Here is a 16,451-nt window from a genome sequence, read left to right as displayed (position 1 = left end):
TTTATCTAGCCTTCGAAATTCACAGAATGATAGATATATTGATTACTATCTGCACACACTTTTCAGTGGTGACTTTAGTGTCTTATTTATATCCTAATTTGTTAAAAGCATATTGCCAAATCAGCAAATGAAGCAGTGGTAATGATTGATTACTACTTCATACCTAGTAAAATGGAATGATTGTAAGGTGTAAATGTCTGTCGAGCATCTGCCCTTGTCCTCATTTTCATGATTCATAGGTCAATGTTAAGTTACCCTAGTTTGGTCCACTTTTCAGATATTATAAAAAATAGGTCAACTATATTTATATGTATGGAATGATTGTAAGGTGTCCATTTCTGTCTGGCAAAGTTCTTCTGATCTTGACCTCATGATTCGTTGGTTAATGTTATGTTTTTTCTGGTGAATTTTATTTCTCATATACTATAAGCAGCAATAGGGCAACTGCATATGGTATATCAAATGATTGTAAGTTGTACATGTCTGTCTGACAAGATTCGTCTGTTCTTGACCTCATTTTTATGATTCATCTTAAAAAAATGTATTAATTTTTCAAAGTTCAGTTCTTTTCTCAGAAACTATGAGAATTAGCAGGCGAAGTTGTAAAAAGGTAAGATGAAAGTTGCATTAGATATTTGGTGGATATAGTTGCCTCATTGGCAATCATACCAAATCTCCTTAGTTTTACAAAGAGAAGATAAGGAAAATGCAATTTTTTACACGTAAATAATATGCATATGTATATTTGCTGTTGAAGACAATTTTCATATGACCGCAAAATTATTTTTTGCGATCGTATAATGGTATGATGTCGTCATCGTTTTCGTCGTCCGAAGACACATTTGGTTTCCGGACAATAACTTTAGTTTAAGTCAATGGATCTCTATGAAAGTCAAAAAGAAGATTCATAACCACAGAAAGAAGGTTGGGATTGATTTTGGGGGTAATGGTTCCGACCGTTTAGGATAAAGGGGCCCAAAAGTGGCCAAAATAAGCATTTTTCTACTTTCAGGTTAATAACTTGTGTATAAGTATTTCAATTGCTCTGAAATTGTACTACAATGTTTAATACCACAAGTAGAAGGTATTGATTTATTTGGGGCTGATGGTGTCAATAGTTTAGGAATTAAGGACCAACAAAGGGCCAAAAACAAGCATTTTTGTAGTTTCTGGACAATAACTTGTGTGCTAGTTTATGGATCTCTCCGACATTGTACCACAAGGTTCCATATCACAAAAGGAAGGCTGAGTTTCCGGGTAATTGTCCAATTCATGCAGGAATTAGGGGCCAAAAAAAAGCATTTTTCCAGTTTCGAGACGATAACTTGTGTTGAAGAGTATGGATATCTCTGAAATTGTACTGCAAGGTGCCATAATACATAGAAAATGCTGGGATTAGTTTTGGGGTAATAGGTCTAAGGGGGAATTCAAAAGTTTTTGGGGTTCTATTTTTTTTAAGGGGTTCAATTTTTTTTCAAATTTGGAATTTTAAATTTTCAAGAAGAATCTTTATTGCGCAATAGATTTGTAAGATTTTGACATTTATTTTGTGTCAGAAACCTATGCTATGTCAAAAATTTTATCACAATCCAAATTCAGACAGTATCAAGCTTAAATATTGTGTCCAAATTTGCCCCAACTGGCAGGGTTTAACATCTGCGGTCGTATCAGGCTGAGCTCAGCGAAGAAATTTATTACATGTTTTTTTTTATATCTTGATTCGATGGACACTTTACACTTTTTTTTCTTTTGAATAGTCTCATTGCGTATGCATGGCAGTAATATATTATTAGAGTTAGAAGCGTGATTTCTACGTCTGTGTCATCAACATAGAGATATGTATTTGATAGTTTCTTATTCTAAAGCTACGGTCTGAATTAATATTATTTATATATACATAAGCTACAGTCCGTTAAAGACCACACATTTTATGAAATATTAAATTATTTTAAACTAAAATGCCGGAATGTATCAATTTGACTTGCTTTAATTCCAATTGAAAACGTGATGGTTCGGAACAGTTAAGCCGTTTATGTAGTCGAGGAGTTGACATTGAATCTAACCTTTGGACTATTATATTGATAAATAATTGTACAGATCAAAGCGATTCACGTCACTGACCACATTTAGAACTGAACATACTGTTAACACTGCTGACAGGCAAATTACTTTTACTTATGTACAATAATTGATGAATTTAAATTAGAAGATGGACAAATTTTTATCACGAGGGCAAATATAATATATTATTTATACATATTGAAATGTCATTTTTTTGCCAGAGGATACAAATACATATTTTATTCCTTCTCGGTACTCATATTTGCAAGATATTAAAAATATCAGAAAATTATTCTGGCGTTTCAAATCATTCTACATCTTGCCTTTAATTGAAAAATTTAATATACTTTCTTTGCTCTGTCCTTTACCTCTGTATTTTATATGTCAGTTGTCAAAAAAAAATGGGGGTTAAATTCGAAGGTATCCTTCTGATGTATATGGATTTCGGCGCTGATTGAAGAATCCTTTGTTTTGCTATTAAAGTTTTCACTAGATTTGATCCTATGGTTTTCTAACAGTTTGGTTTCGAGCACCACCGACCCGATATACAAATAGTAGAAATGTCCAAACCAATACAGGTATCTTGTAATATATGCCGATGGCCTTAGTATGTGGAAAATACATTACTGTTATCTGTGTTGTCCATCGAAAACCATGCCAAGACAAATATATACATATTTTGATATTAAACATTAGAAACTAGTTAAGAAAAAAACACTGCTTAAGATTGGGATTAGCTTTACCAGGAACATATATATTAAGTTAGATATACTGTTCCCAGGCTTTACTGAGCAGAATTTCTCTTTTTGATTGTTCCATTCTCTAATTTCTCTATAACCAATGTCCGAGTGGATTTTGTACTTTCAACATAGAGCGCTGTATCGGGCTAAATTGGCTGTGAACTGTATCATAACATTTTTTGCCAAATTTTGCTGAATGAAAATTTCATATTATACACAGTTCGACAGTCTATCTACGAGCATTCTAAGACTGAGATTGCTTTAGTTTTCGTATATAACTGCAATTTTACAAATAAAAAAAATAAAAACATCAGTCTTATTCAAATTTGTAAATTAAGGGCGATTAATATAACTAATTTGAGGTATCAGTTTGTGAATGGTATATGCCAAAGATAGGACTAACCACTTTTAACAGTTTAGATTTGATGTTCTTATAAGTAGGGTATATATGACAAATGTCTAAATTTAAATTGCTCACATTGTGTTCAATTCGTCATGCCTCTTATTGACTTGCACACCTATATCGCCTGAGGGTTTAAAGATAGATATCTGTCGTACCTGTATATTTGCAGAAAGGACGGGTTAACTTTTGTGTACAGGTGGAAGTATTTACCCGAAAAAAATAATCAAGATGAAATTGATTCTCTTCGTTGGACTAATTATTCTTCTAGACATAGGTAAGCTAATTTTACAAGATTTACTGAACTAAAATATAGAATCTAAGACAAATGTACTGCGTAGGTAGAAATGTAAATTTATGACAATAGTACTTTAGTTAGGTCTAGAAATCTATAAACGAACAGATGTGAAAAAGTAAGATGCGTGAACCCCTAAAATTGATAAAAAAGGTTAAAAAAACCCACTGCGACAACATAATTTTAGTCAATCCTATGCAGGTCTATATGACACAATTCTGTGCTTCTGTGTTGATGAATCAAAAAGGTTGGTTGCTTGTGTCCCTTTTAAAATAGTTGATATCCAGGTGAGCTGTCTTCATATTACTTAAAGTAAAGGATTGTCCGCTTTTCATTTACTGCATCTGAGAACAAAGTCCAAAGTTAGAAAAGGTGATTTACAACACATTTTGTTATTGTTTGTTTTAACATTCTGTATACTAACTGATTAGGTAAGGTGTATGATGGAAGAGTGCTCCTCAAGATTACCACATAAAGATAAATTTGGTCAATTATTACATAGGCAGATAAGTATAAAAGGAACATGAAAAGATTAAAAAAAAATGAAACATATGTATTCAATCAGTCTATAAAATGTATTTTAGAGTAAAAGCACGGACGTCGGTGATTGAATCCATTAATAGTAGCATTTCATAGCATAGTTATATTGACTAAACGAATATTAGGAATGAATGACATAATAAGGGAATATATGTCATATATACTATATAGCTGAGAGAACGTTTTAATTCACGAGTTTTGAAAAAAGTATGATCTGATGAAAATAAGAACAAGAATTTAAACCGACCATTTTTACATAATTAAACATAATTCACGGAAACATGTGATTTGACGTAAGATAATGTAACATATTTTTGTTTACTTTAAAATCCCACCAGACACTATTTGTTACGGTTGATTTAAATTCTTTGAAATTATTTTAATACATTTTCGGTCAACAGCCCTTGACGTAAATCAAATCATCAAAAGGCCATTCACGTTAATACCAATTTTGAAATAAGATACCACTTTTTAATTAGTTTCATGCCAAATTACACTGCCTGTCATAAACTGAACTGACATATGTAGATGTAAAGATCTGTTCATAGATTAGTTTTAGTTAACCTTGTATATATCAAGGATAATTGCTAATATAAAATGAGAAGGTATTGAGCACATATACTTATGTTCGGGGGAGTATTTCCAGTCGAGAGAACGGTGAATTTCCTGAACCGCAAGATGAAATTTGTGTCCTTATTCAACAAACCTTATTTTACTATGGTAGTTGAAAGTGATCTCCGTCCTTACTCGCGGTTGACCCTCTTTGCAAAACCTACAAAAATGTGTTATATTTATTGTAAATGTGTCTTAGAATTGATAATGCATGAAATATTTGCCACTGAAATGAAAGCAAAAACATCCAACCAGTCTATTTATTTTCATGCAATAATTGTCATTAGATGTCTCACCAAATCTATAATCTAAACAGGCAAAATAAAAAAGAAGATGTGGTATGATTGCCAATGAGACAACTGTCCACAAAAGACCAAAATGATACAGACATTAACAACTATAGGTCTCCGTACGGCCTTCAACAATGAACAAAGCCCATACAGCATAGTCAGCTATAAAAGGCCCCATATAAGACAATGCAAAACAATTCAAACGAGAAAACTAACGGCCTTATTTATGTAAAAAAATGAACGAAAAACAAATATGTAAGACATAAACAAACGACAACCCCTGAATTACCTGACTTGGGACAGGCACATACTTAAATAATGTGGCGGGGTTAAACATGTTAGCGGGATCCCAACCCTCCCCCTAACCTGGGACAGTGGTATGCCTGCCTTATATATCTTTGTTTCGCAACAAACCAAATTAAATTGTTAAAGATATAGTTCAACACACAGGATATATTACATAATATGTATATGCAAACAAAAAATTCTACAAAAGTACGACAAAGGCAAATATCATAAATTTACAGTATACAGATTAATGTTATCAAGTGCATCAGTTACACAGGAGAGCCTACATGAGTATTGATTCGTCTTCAAAAATTACACAAGTGGTTAAGATCAGAAATTTTTTTAACAATTTATCAGTTCAATAGAATTAAATGAATTTGGTTGATTTACATATATTTTCAAAAAAAAAACACATAAAACAAACTGTTTACGACAACAACAAATACAGAGTTTTGCATTTTTTTTTAAATCAGAATTTCTTATAAATAAAACCAAACATGATGAAGAAACTTAAGACATAAGATAAGTGTTGTGGTTAATTTTACCGTTGTCAGAAACTCTGGACAGGGGATAACTTTTGTGGTTAATTTTACCTGAGACTCAGAATATATAGTAGTCTCAGATTTTAACGTTGTCAGAAACTCTGGACAGGGGATAACTTTTGTGGTTAATTTTACCGTTGTCAGAAACACTGGACATAGGATAAGTGTTGTGGTTATTTTCCCGTTGTCTGAAACACTGGACATAGGATAAGTGTTGTGGTTAATTCGACCGTTGTCAGAAACACTGGACATAGGATAAGTGTTGTGGTTAATTTGACCGTTGTCTGAAACACTGGACATAGGATAAGTCTTTTGGTTAATTTTACCGTTGTCAGAAAGTCTAGACATTGGATAAGTGTTGTGGTTAATTTAACCGTTGTATGAACTTCTGGACATGGGATAAGTGTTGTGGTTAATTTTACCGTTGTCAGAAAGTCAAGACATGGGATACGTGTTGTGGTTAATTTAACCGTTGTCTGAACTTCTGGACATGAGATAAGTGTTGTGGTTAATTTTACCGTTGTCAGAAACACTGGACATAGGATAAATGTGTTGGTTAATTTTACCGTTGTCAGACACACTGGACATAGGATAAGTGTTGTGGTTAATTTTACCGTTGTCTGAAACACTGGACATATGATAAGTGTTGTGGTTAATTTTACCGTTGTCTGAACTTCTGGACATGTGGTTAGTGTTGTGGTTAATTTTACCGTTTTCCAGTTGTGTCTGACATCTTTGTTATATATTTACTAGCTAGTACAATCAGTACATTGCACTGAAGTTAGCTTGTTAATATTATGATATGATATTTATATAGAGAATAATACATGGCAAAATCCGTATCATATGTCGTATCATCCCGAGACATCAATATCAGCCCAAGGGCCTTTAGGCCTGAGGGATGATATTGGTCGAGGGTGATACTTCATGTGATACGGATTTTGCCATGTATTATACGCTTAATCATATATTTCAACAGAAGAGTATTATATTATATGAACTGTTTTCTGATCCATAGCACTGGGTTACCTTAATTCAGTTCTACTTTTGTCTTGTTTCAAAGGCCTTAAAAGAACTGCTCAATTACTTATCCGAAGCACCTGGGTTACCTTACAATTTGTGTGCTGTTGTTTAAAAATCATTTTGTTTATTATTGTATTTATTTGTGTGTTTTGTATTTTTTATAGTTGCATTTAGTGTGCCAAAAAATATGAAAACTTGACGTTCGTGACGTCACATACCAAACAATGACGTAATTGAAAAAATTGACCTATTTTGAGGACAATTTTTCTTAAGCAAAAAAAAAAAAGGAGGGGTGTGATAAAGGGTACGCATCAAAGTTGCACGATATGGATTAAACAGCAGGCTATTTATCAAATATGCAAAACTAATACAGTAGGTTTGCAATATATATATTATATAAATAAGTACAACTGAGTCAGTGACAACTCTATAACAGATTTATCCATCAGATCACCAGCAATGATGGTGATACATTATGTATATACAATTCGTCTTAAACATCAAGCCAACAATGTTAGATCTGTAAATTTGCTTTCGCAAATTTTTGTTTTTCCCGCGCCGGGATTCGAACCCATGCTACTGAGATATCATGACACCAAATCGCCTGCACTGTAGCCGTCCCGCTAGACCACACGACCACCTGGGCTTCACAATAATAAAGCTTTCGGTGGCCATGTGTTACCTTTCCTCGTCAGTTTTAATCTATCGGCGTACTACAGTACATGATATATAAGGCATGGAGATGTTATATATATGATATATATATACTTTTTTCGTACATGGATACATTGCTAAATAAAGCAGTCTAATCAAGTTATGTGAATACCCTTCCATACTTTTCCTTATATCGGGCTTATTAAAATTTGAGTAATTCTACAGTAAATATTAAATACTTATCTTTTTCAGTTACGTGTCTAAAACCAGACCATAAAAATCATTCAAAACGAAAGAGCTTTGGTCCAAATAAAAAGATAGTATCACTTGAAGAAAAAGAAAGTGTTCATGGTAAGCACAGTCCACGTTCACCACTTGGACATGTACAGAGAAAGTTTAAGGAGTACGCAAATAAGTGGGAAAGGTTCAGTAACCCCAATACAAAATGGCACCAAGTTAAATCAAAGAAAGAAGAACAAAAGAAAAATCATGTTGATAATGAAAAGAAAGAAGAAAAACGACACCCCGAACATCTTGTCAACCTTAAACACAAAAATATCCGTGATAAAATTCAAAAAAAGAAGAATAGATCATCCGAAAAAAGAAACTCACCAAGAAATCACATGGCGGACAGGTTTTCTAGACGCCATTCAATGAAAAATTATATGGATACACATAAAAGGTTTGAAGGAAGACGTCTACACAAATTCATACAGAAATACAGGAATCAACGGAGAGGACATATGAAGCCTTTTGGTCTGAACGGATTGGACAAGAAAGATCACGAACGAAAAGAGAATAAAGGAGATCACTTGAAAATACACAGAGGTCTAGGAAGACCCGGACATGGACCAAAGCCTTTCGCTAGAGGAAACAAACAACACCTTAGTCATGAAAGTTCATTTTGCAAGAAAAGAGAGAGCAGAAAATGCCCAGAATATAAAAAAGAGATTTGCGGTAATGATGGAAAAACCTATCAAAACAGATGTTTGTTGATGGAAGAAATGTGCAAGTAAGTTTTTGTAAAGCTACAAAAAGTTTTTTTTTTCAATTGAAATTCTATAGGGTTATATAAAAAAGAAGATGTGGTATGATTGCCAATGTGACAATTCTCCACAAGAGATCAAATAAACTCATCATAGATACCAGGACTAAATTTTTTTATATACGCCAGACGCGCGCCTCGTCCACAAAAGACTCATCAGTGACGCTCGACTCCAAAAAAGTTAAAAAGGCAAAATAAACCAAAATGACACAGCAATTAACAACTATAGGTCACCGTACGGCCTTCAACAAAGCCCATTACGCATAGCCAGCTATAAAAAAAGGCCCCGAAATGACAATGTGAAACAATTCAAACAAGAAAACTAACGGCCTTGTTTATTTATTTGGTACACAGACCGGCAATGTTTTCACTTTCATTATCCCTGTATTATCGTTGTTAAGTTTGTTTTAAATGGAAAATTCCTTTAAGACTCACTTTGGTTGACAACTGATTGTTCAGCTGATATAAAAAGCTGGAAGATACCGACAGGACATTCAAAACGTATCACTCGAAAACAACCTGACAACGCTAAGGTAAAAATCGAAAACACGAAAAAGTCCAAAACGCTTCAAAGAAAACTAAAGACTCAATGGCGTAGCTTACGTTGAGGCAACCGAGGCAGTTCGAGGCAACTGCCTCGGTGAAAAAAAAATAAAAAAATTTTATAATCTAATTCGTTTACACATTTCAAACTGAAGCAGCAGACTAGCAACTAAACGCTTATAAACCGACTTGTATAAATACTATCTGACGTTTTGGTGTCGGTATTGATTCGTAGACGGACAGACGGTATCCTTTGTGAATTCATTGACAAGTCTCCCTCCCCTTATTGGAAATCCCCTTTGCGGTGGTTTTCAGTATTCTAAATATGTCCGAGTCAAAGAAATCGACACAATTGAAGCTATCATGATGAAGATCCAACTCACGAGACTTCAAGTTCTCCGATCGAATCACTTGCCCATTCAGGTAAAACATTAAAATTATTATTAGTCCGAAAATATTGAAATTTCTTGTAAATGAGGGTCTGGATGAGGTAAATAGACTTGCAATGAATGTAAAGTTAAAAGAATAGAAATTTAGAATGGTGCCAAAATATAAAAGGAAAATAAAATTATGGGCAAAAAGAATTATAAATGAATGTTCAAACCCTCATATAACCGGCAGTATGTAGTACTAACATATACAACTGAAACATCGTTGTGTTAACCCTCCCCCTTTATCTTCAACCTTAATTACACAGAGTTTCATTGGATACCAATAAAAAAATTATACAAATTTATAGATATCAATCAACATGCAGACTTGCACAATTTAACTTTTTTTCTCGCTATTTTAAATTTATAGTTTGGCATGAGTAGCATTAAAGATTTACATATTTTAAAGAGTCATTAATTCTAGTTTCGTTTGTTTATGTCTGCATTGCAAATTCTGTACATGCGTCTTCTAATCACCAAACATGGTCCTGTTTCCCTTCTGATATGACGTTAAATCTTATGTCACAGTCAGGTAGTACAGACACCGATATTAGAGAGTGTATGACGGCTTGGAAATTAATTGACAGATTTTGTGAGGTGATCATATCTTCATGATGCCAGTAGGTCCTGTTCCGTGCGAAAGGTCTTTTTCTGCACTTAGAAGACTTAAACTATGGAACCGGACAACAATGACCGATCATCGATTGAACGGACTGGCCTTAATGCACATACATAACGATAAAAAAAAAAAATGACCGAAACCTTGTATTGGACAAGTTCGACGCTAGTGGAAATAGAAGAATTGGTGCTTTGCACCTGTAGAGGATTTTTAGTATCAAAATTTAAAACATATTACAGAATTTAACTTTCATAAATAAATCTAAAGCACACATGATTACATATATGGTATTTTAAAACACTAGTATTATTCAATATCTCTTACAAACAAAGAGAAAAGAAAAAAGTAACATCGGAGCTTGCCATATTGTAAATACATGTAGCTATAAGTGTTTGAACATATTAGCATTATTATGTTGAATAAAGTGAAAACTACTATAACTTTAATGGGATTTTTTCGTTTTTCAAATGGTAAAACCTGTATAGCTTTTGGGCCCCCGCCCCCAGACCCCCTGCCTCGGTAGTATCAGAGGGCAAGCTACGCCACTGAGACTGTGCAACACAACCCTCTTTCAATAGATGAGAATGAACTCATGTACTCCAGTGGAGTAAGCTGTTCATGCACCACATGTTGCACCGTTCATGCTGATCATGCAAGTACAAATCCGATGATAAGTCTGATTCAATGACGATCCGATGATAAGTCTGATTCAATGACGATCCGATGATAAGTCTGATTCAATGACGATCCGATGATAAATCTGATTCAATGACGATCCGATGATAAGTCTGATTCAATGACGATACAATGATAAGTCTGATTCAGTGACGATACAATCGTATATCAAATATATGAAGTACTCCCTACACTCATGGGTGTAAAGACAAACATACCTCACGAAACAATGGAATCACATTTATTTCACATTTAATAACGTTTTGTAAAAATTAAATGTTGCCTCAGATATTGTAAGAGAGGGGCGAAAGATACCAGAGGGACATTCAAACTCATAAATCAAACACCTTACTTGGTCTGATTTTGAAGGTAACGGGTTAGAATGTCGGAGAGAGCTGTCCAAAGAGGATCTGTTGCAATAAAACTAAGTCTTGTTTATATATCATCTATACTGACGCAAACAAATAAAAGACAACTAAAAATTAGTTTATCGAGAGAAAAGAGAGAATATGACAGTGTATTCAATTTTCTTTAGTTTTATTGTAACACAATTTCGTGCACAATTGAACATAACTATTTCTCTGCATTTAAAAAAATATGATCACGTCATAATTAGAATTTATCGTTAGTATTCATTACATTCCACAATTTTAATTTCAGAAAGGACAGCAAGATTGATATCCACATGGCGAGAAGAGGAGCTTGTGTAGAGAAGATTATAAACTGATTTATTTGTACATTATTTTATAGCCTTTTCCATACTGTTGATAATGCTAATTACTTGTTGTTCAAATTTTGAATTTATAATTGAATATTATTTTTGCTTTCGTAATTTTACCTTTAAAAACTTCATTGAGGCTTTATAAATGCTTCTTTAATAAAAAGAAAAAAGAACCTGCACAATTTATAACCGGACTGCATTTCGTATGTTTGGAAATAATGTTTTGTTTTTATTCAACAACCTTATTTTTAGTAATGAACCGAAAGTGTCACCATGATTTATCACAACTTTTATATTGACTCGTTTTATGTTAATTTGTTCTATACTATATACTAGTATATGGAACTTGTATTTACGCTATCGTGCATATTCGACATTTTTAAATGAGATATAATGTTACAAAGTATATTATAATACACCTTATCGCTATTTGTCCGCCATTACTAGATATCACACAGGTTCCCGTAAAAATCACACAGGTTCCCGTAAAAATCTGACGTCATAAAACAAAATATATGACGCCACAATTGAAAAGTGATTGTTGTATGCGTCAAAAATTCAAGCGCCTGGGTCAGCCGGGATTAGCGATAATATGTATAACTAATGCATAATCATTGTCATTTTTAAACTTTAATTTTAATAAAGAAAGTGTATTTTGTCACTGTGTGCTGATTTAAACAGGAAGACATGTGAAGTACGCTTAATAATATCATGGTCTATTTTATTTTATGACTGTATATTGCATTGTCGTTTGTTTTTTATTGCACTTCAGTGTTTCAGTTGTTTCGTTGTTTTCCTCTTGTGGTTGATATGTTTTTCTCGGTTTTAGTTTGAAACCCGGATTTGTTTTCTCTCGATCGATTTATGACTTTTGAACAGCGGCATACTACTGTTACCTTTATTTATGCTTTTTTAAATTGGAACATTTTTTTGTTGTTTCGTCTTCTACGGTTGTCGCAAAATCGAGACATATAAATTACAATTCTATAAATGCGGCATAAAATATTTGTATTAAACGTTATATTTCAGAATGTGATAGGACTGGAGATTTCATACTTTGTATACAGATGCCTTAATTGATGAAGTTTCCGACTGTCATATGTTCATTGGCTTTGACCTTATTTTCAATTTTCAGCGACTATACTTGACAAATAGTTTTAGCATTTTTTTGTTATGCGAATTTCCTCATCATCAGTAATAAGCTACTGTTTTAATGCCCCATTTGTGAGCATTATGTTTTCTAGTCTGTGCCTCCGTCTGTTCGTTCGTCCTTCCGTTCGTCCGTTCGTCCGTCTGTCCCGTTTTAGGTTAAAGTTTTGGTTAAAGTTTTTTGTCGAGGTAGTTTTTGATTAAGTTCAAGTCCGATCAACTTAAAACTTAATAAAAATGTTCCCTATGATGTGATCTTTCTAATTTTAATGCCAAATTAGAGATTTTATTCCTTTTTCACGGACCACTGAACATAGAAAATGAAAGTGCGGATGGAGCATCCGTGTACTTTGGACAAATTCTTGTTAGTATATGGGTTCCTTGCAACGTCTACATGTTCGTCTGGTGGGATTCACCTCATCTCGAAGTAATTTCATGGATCCGTGTTAAAGTTACATGATTATGTCCGTTTCTGAAATACTGTAAGCAGTAGGCACTATATTTGGTGTATAGAATGATTGTAAGGTGTACATGTCTGTCTAACATGGTTCATCTTACTTTGGCTTAATTTTTATGGTTCATTGAACAATGTTAAGTTTTCCTGGTTTAGTCTTTTTCTTAGTTCTATAAGCCATACTATAGACTGTATTTTGTGTATGGAATTATTACAAGGTGTACATGTCTGTCTGGTAGTGTTCATCTAACCTTGATCTCATTTTCATTGTCCATTGATCAATATTTAAGTTTTTATGGTTGGGTCGGAATCCTGTATACTTCTCAAGCAGTATGTCAACTATATTTGGTGTATGTAATTATTGTACGGTGTACATGTTCCTGGAAGGGTTCATCTGACCTTGATTTCACATTCATGGATTATGGATACTCTTAGTTTATGGGATAGTTGTAATAAATCCTAATCTTTAAGACTATGAACATAAATTAAATTATGTATAAAGACTCGAGGCGAGACATTTAAGCCTGTACTCTCTTTTTTCTTCTAGTTATCTTAAGTTTGACTTGTAATATACTCCATTTGAGAGTAAATAAAATTGAGAATGTAAATGGGGAATGTTTCAAAGAGAAAACAACCCGGTCAAAGAGCAGACAGTGTACATATTTCTGTTTTGAAGGACAATATAGGAACAATTTTTTTCACTTGCGTCTGCGTTTTGCTTCTGATAAAAATTTCACTTTTCAAGCAAAATGTATTTATGCGTAAAGCTCGTTTAGGGCGTAGCTACTACTGAGGACGATATAATAATATTTTACTTAAATCACTTCGGGTTGTCCTACTGTGATGTTGATAAAAAGAAGACTAAAGAAGCAGCTTTGTAAAAAATGGTATCAGAAGTCAAAATTGTGAGTTCAATGTTTTTAGATAAGAGAGTAGGATCACTTGGAGAGAGCATATTGCAAAATCAAGGGAACATTATTCGTCATATCTTTAGAACGATTTAGTTTAATTCAAAATCAAAACAATGGTTTTACATTAAAACTCACACATTAAAAACGGTCAAATGGAAAACAAATGAATTATATTTTTCAACTTCAGGTCAATATCAGTTTTACTTCGACAAAACCACTTTATTTATTCGATATAAGCTTCATTAACGTTTGTTTTTGGTGGGATATGCACTTTATCTTTCAATATTTTACTGAAGTGCTATTCTTTTAATAAGTAGGACACTTTTATTTCTATTTTAAAAGCATAACAGCATTTGTTATTAAAATTCAACTGTTTATGTTTCAAATGCTGCATATTGTCATCTGCTGAGATAAAGACAGAAAAATACCAAAACTAAAGAAGAATCATTGAGCTTGAACTTGAAAATACTATCTCACGGTAAATAAGGAAATATTAAAAAGATGCCATTTTTATAGCAACAATTAGATTTTTTTTTTAAATTTCTGTTTTCGTAATTAGCATTTTCAGTTTTGCAACAACCAATTAGTTTTATAATTTGTACATCCTTATAGCATTGTATGGTCAAAGGATAAAGCTTTTTTGAATGAAAATAAAACTCTTGGCACTGAGTTTTTTTTTATTATCATTTGTTTTATTTTTGTGATAAGCAAAAGGAGGGCCTGTAGCAATTGTAAACTTGTATATTGAAAGTACACGCAATACAGAATTTCCAATATTTGTTATTTAAACCCTCAATATCTATGTATTTTCATTGATAAGACACAAGTCCAAAATTAATCTGGGTCTGAATTGAAAATATCTTTTTTTTCTCTAGTTTACAGTGGATCAATGATGCACTTAAAAGGAGTTATGTTAAAACAGAACGGTTTATTTTTGTATAATAAGATTAACATTTTTAATTTCCTTTAGAATTCATTCACCTTTATAACGATAGATAATTGCAACATATGGATGTTTATATATGTAAATCTCAAAGACATAATATCAGGATTCATGCTTATAGCAATATTGTTGTTAAAGAGTATTACAAACACACTAATACAGGTATGTCTAAGAACCATTCAGGAGTGATTCATGGTTAATACAGGTATGTCTAAGAACCATTCAGGAGTGATTCATGGTTAAAAAATAAAGAAAGTAATTACTGTAATGATTTTTTTTTTGTGTTAATAAAAAGTGACCGTGACAGGAAATGCCCTACGATACTGGTACAGACTAGGTTCATGAGGGTCGACTTGTGATAAGTTTTCTTAAAATTACACTTGATTCGCTTGATTGCAGTTTGAAATCAAACTAGTTAATATACACAAGACAAGACAAGACAAGACAATTTTATTCTTTAAAACCACTGTATACACATTGGTACAAAGAATGAAATAATAATACATAGTATACAAAATAAAGTGTGCACATGACAAGATAGGAATGTTACAATTACTATTTATATAAATAAATATATATATATATATATATATATATATATATACATGTATATACAAGAAGTAATTATAATAGAAAAACAAATAGACAAAGGCTAACCAGGAAGACCTTCTACTGAATTTATAACTTTTATAAATTTGCATACATTTTTTAACTTATTTCTATGTGTTGTTTGGAATAATTTACAAAATTTAATTATATTTACTCTGTTGCAATATCAGTTATCCAAAAACAATTTTCTTGAGTCGTCTAGGGATCTACCATTCAAAAGAAAGTGAAATTCATCACCTAATTCTTGACATTGACATAAATTACAATATCTCATTTCTCTATCTAAACCTATCCATCTTCCAGTTTCAATTGGTAATCTATGATTACCAGTTCTAAATCTACAAAATGTAACCCTATCTCTATCTGGTAATATATCTAAATATTTTTCGAATTCAAACTTATCCTTATATAATCTATATGATAAACCTTTTGACGAATTACATATATCTGAACGCCAGTTCTGTTGAAATTGATCAAATAGCTTCTGTTTTAAACTATTACTCAGCCATTGTGTGCTAAAGCCAGTTTGTGCTAACCAGATATTACTATAACCACATGTATCAAGAATATTTTTTATAAACATAACCCATTCAGACTTACAATTATTCTGTGAATATTTTAAAAACATAAAGTTATACAAAATATGTGACAACTTATTTTCTTTGCTGTGGACAATTCTACACCAATAATTTACCATACGTAGTTTAACATAGACTACCATGGGATACACACTAAGTTCACCATATCCCATAAAGTTTGGAGTTGACTTCTTCAAGTTCAGTAGTATCTTGCAAAATTTCAAATGTACTCTCTCTATAATATCAATATTACTGAACCCCCAAATTTCACACCTATAAAGTAAAATCGGCTTCACTATCTTATCGAACAAATCATACTGACATCTCA

The 16,451-nt window shown here is 32.6% G+C and overlaps 1 long non-coding RNA gene across 1 annotated transcript; it reads left to right on the top strand.

Annotated features, from left to right (window-relative positions):
- The first annotated feature begins 7,789 nt into the window (after positions 1 to 7,789).
- Positions 7,790 to 11,575, top strand: LOC143080758 (uncharacterized). The gene is made up of 2 exons (XR_012979793.1): positions 7,790 to 8,457; positions 11,419 to 11,575. It is a non-coding gene; the product is annotated as an uncharacterized LOC143080758 (long non-coding RNA).
- Positions 11,576 to 16,451: the final 4,876 nt, after the last annotated feature.

This window comes from Mytilus galloprovincialis, chromosome 6, assembly GCF_965363235.1.
Source record: "Mytilus galloprovincialis chromosome 6, xbMytGall1.hap1.1, whole genome shotgun sequence".
Lineage (NCBI taxonomy): Eukaryota > Metazoa > Mollusca > Bivalvia > Mytilida > Mytilidae > Mytilus > Mytilus galloprovincialis.
The sequence above is the reverse complement of the archived record's forward strand: the minus strand, read 5'-3'. Positions and strand labels throughout refer to the sequence as shown.